The sequence below is a fragment of the Cetorhinus maximus genome, unplaced genomic scaffold (assembly GCF_964194155.1).
Source record: "Cetorhinus maximus unplaced genomic scaffold, sCetMax3.hap1.1 HAP1_SCAFFOLD_279, whole genome shotgun sequence".
Classification (NCBI taxonomy): domain Eukaryota; kingdom Metazoa; phylum Chordata; class Chondrichthyes; order Lamniformes; family Cetorhinidae; genus Cetorhinus; species Cetorhinus maximus.
The window spans coordinates 60,770-64,346 of record NW_027596237.1 but is presented as its reverse complement, the minus strand read 5'-3'; the positions used below and the strand labels follow the sequence as shown (position 1 = coordinate 64,346).

At 44.9% G+C, this 3,577-nt stretch overlaps 1 non-coding gene across 1 annotated transcript; it reads left to right on the top strand.

Moving 5' to 3' along the window:
* Nucleotides 1-289: 289 nt before the first annotated feature.
* trnag-ccc (transfer RNA glycine (anticodon CCC)) lies at nt 290-361 on the top strand. The gene has a single exon. It is a non-coding gene; the product is annotated as a tRNA-Gly (tRNA).
* Nucleotides 362-3,577: the final 3,216 nt, after the last annotated feature.

Here is a 3,577-nt window from a genome sequence, read left to right as displayed (position 1 = left end):
TACAGAATGGGCCATGTGTTATTCCCCAGTGAGTGGGGAAGCAAAATAATTAGTCCTGAATCTTGTGAAGTGCTATTCCAATTATGATTTAACTCGACTTAATGTCTGATGTGAACTTCAGGAAAGTCCATCTAAATCTCATCCAATATAATAGGCATCAGCTACTCTCTTTTTGGGTGTTTTGTGCATTACAAATTTGTTGCCAATGGTTGAAAAAAAACGGAAGCCAATTGGGAAAGGTTCAGCACCAAAATCCACATTGAAACTCTGTGACCAAGCCCAATAGTCAGCGATGGTGGTATGGTGGTGAGCATGGCTGCTTCCCAAGCAGTTAACCCGGGTTCGATTCCCGGCCATCGCAATCTTTCGCCTTCAAACCAGTCAATCGGAAACTGCAGTTGTTGGGCGTTTTAGAATTATACAGCGCAGAAACGGGCCATTCTTGCTTTTGCCGGCCATTAAGCACCTGTTTATTCTAATCCCATTTTCCAGCACTTAACCGGATAACTACCCCTGAATGTTGTGGCGTTTCAAGTGCTCAGCTCAATATAGGTTTACTTTCAAATGTACGCGGGTGTAATTCAAATAAAAATACGTTCCATTTAATATTTTACTCACGTTTGATCCTTTTTTGTTAATAACTATGATTTTCCGTGAACTACAGTGTGAAATCGGAAAGGAACAGCGTTAACGTTTCAAGCCGAATGTGAGTCTACTTCGGAACCAGGGATAGTTAGAAATGTCAAAACAAAAAACTACTGCGGATGCTGGAAATTAGAAATGTGATGGATTTTATACTGTTGACTGAAGTGGGGAGGAGCTGCTGGAGCAGAATAGACCTGGTTTCGATTGAATTCAGAAAGCGGTGAATGAAAGCGACTTTACACCGTCCAGCTAAATATTTCTCGTGATTATTATGTTAAATAGAAAATAAAATCAAATTTTCTTCAGGTGAAACAGTTGGTTTCTGCAGCTTTGTAAATTGTCGAGTTAAAGGTCAGCCAATGGCGGCCTGTAGTTTCCCGGGTTGCATTTCATGGCCAGAGTTTGGTTTTAACCTGCCTGGTTCTCGCCAATTCCTGCTCGGGTTGGTCTCTGACAGACTTTAAAAAGGCGGGTGTGCAGCAGACTCGGTATTAACAGTTCTTGTGTTACAGATTGTGCTGACAACTCTTCAAAATGTATCTTGATAACTGAAATATCATTGCACTGCCTGACTGCCTGTAATGACCATGTTGAAAAGATTGTAATATTCATTGATTGTATTGAAGCTCCTCGTGATCTATGTGTAAAAGTTGAATCTGATTGCACTTTTTGTGATGGCGATTTAGAAATGTTTTGTAATGTTCTTTCAGATATTTTATGAATAAATTATATTTTTCAAAAAAAACCTATTCTCACCGAGGGACTGAGAAAGGTATAGACCCCTCGGGCTATACGGCTCACAATCAATGCATGTATTGAATACTAATTGTATTCTAATTGTATTGAAGCACCTCAGAGTGCAACATAATGTATGTTGATTGCTCCAATACCATTGCATTGCCTGATTGTCTGTAATGACCATATTGAAATGAGTGTAATTTTTATTGATTGTATTGAAGCACCTCGTTCTCCATGTGTAAAAGGTGAATGTGACTGTACTTTTTGTGATGCCGATTTAGAGTTTTTTTGAAATGTTCTTTCAGATATTTTATGAATCAAGTATATTTTTCAATTAAAGAAAAAATTCTTCAGAAAATGACCAGGACCAAGCAGACAATTCCGGAGGGAAACTCCTCGCAAACAGGTGGTTCCCAAAGCTCCCAGGCCGGGAGAGCGCTCCAGCCACGGGCCGATTGAAGAAGCCTCATCGCTGCGGAGCCGGCACTGTGGCTCTGAGCGGGATCCGCCGCTAGCAGAAATCCACCGAGCTGCTCATCCGCAAACTGCCCTTCCAGCGCCTGGTGCGGGAGATCGCTCAGGGCTTCAAGGCAGGCCTGTGCTTCCAGAGCTCGGCCTTCATGGACCTGCAGGAGGCCAGCGAGACTGACCTGGGGTGGGGCTCATTGAGGACATCAGCCTGTGCACCATGCAAGCGAGTCACCATCATGCCCAAAGACACCCAGCTGGCCCGCCGCATCCGCGGGGAGCGAGTCTAAACCCCGGCTTCAACACCAAGTGTAACAACGGCTCTTTTCAGAGCCATCAAACTGACAAAGGGCAGAGCTGTGACCTGTCACTGCTGAGACCAGCATTTCCCCACCCCCTAATTGGACTTTACAGCTGAGTGATTTTAATAACACCCAGTGCTTTGCTGGGCCATTTCAGGGGGGCAGTTCAGAGCCCCTGTGCATGGAGTCACATGTTGACCAGTCCATGATGAGGATGACAGATCTGTAACCAGTGATATGTGTCTGATTCCGGTAATGCAGCAGATCTTTAATTAATGGAGTGTGAGTCTGATATCTGACCTAGAATTCAGAAACAGCATCTCCGGCACCTGCCAGGTCCCAGATCACAGGTTTTCTTAGATTAATGTTTAATGTCACTGATTTATATAGAATTGTTGTTTTAAACACTATTTTTTAGAAGGGGGTATACGTGAACAGAAGGTGTAAGGAAACAAATGCGGGTAAATGAAATTAAGCGACTCGGATTTGTATGAACTGATATTGGCCCAGTCCGTGAATGGGTCTGAAGTGGGTTTACTGGATAAACTAAGGCACAGACGTGGCCTAACCCACGGGTGTTCCCAGCATTTTCTGAACTAATACTGGTTAAACAGAGAGATAAAAACAAAAAGCTAAAAGCTACTGCGGATGCTGGAAATCCAAAACAAAAACAGAATTACCTGGAAAAACTCAGCAGGTCTGGCAGCATCGGCGGAGAAGAAAAGAGTTAACGTTTCGAGCCTTCATGGCCCTTCGGCAGAACTGACAGGCCGCTTTAATTCAATTACTCTGGAGAATTGAATAATGTTTCTGATCTCTTGGGGATCGCACCGCGCCTTTCACTTATTGTATTCAGTGTTTACATTTCAGGGTTTTGTGTCACTTTAACTGATTGAACTAGAACAGGATGCGGAGCAAACAGCTGAATCTCACACATGGAACTAGGTCAATCTCTCAGTTATAATGAGGAACCAGGGCAGTAAGGACCGTCAGTAAATACAATAGATGTGGTCACGGTCTCAAATATCGGACTGTGTTTCCCCGTAATCCCACTCTTCTCAGCGCTGGCATCATGAAATGAGTGAACCTTTTCAGACAGTGACCAGCCCTTTCACACAGACTGTGGGTGGCTCTGAAAAGAGCCTTTGGGCTTTTTCAGGTGAAAGTTTCTCTACTTCACTTGCTATCTGAGCTCACAGCGCTGCTATTCCTGGGCAGCAGCCCAGCCTGGATATTAGGCAGCGCCCCCGGCCTGAGCGATGGTGACGCCTCCCAGCAGCTTGTTGAGTTCCTGATGGTTGCGGACGGGCAGCTGCTGGTCTCCGGGGATGATGCGGCTATTCTTATTGTCCGGGGGCCGCGTTACCGGCCAGCCCGAGGGTTTCAGCGGTCAGATACTCGAGCACAGCAGCCAGATTGACCGG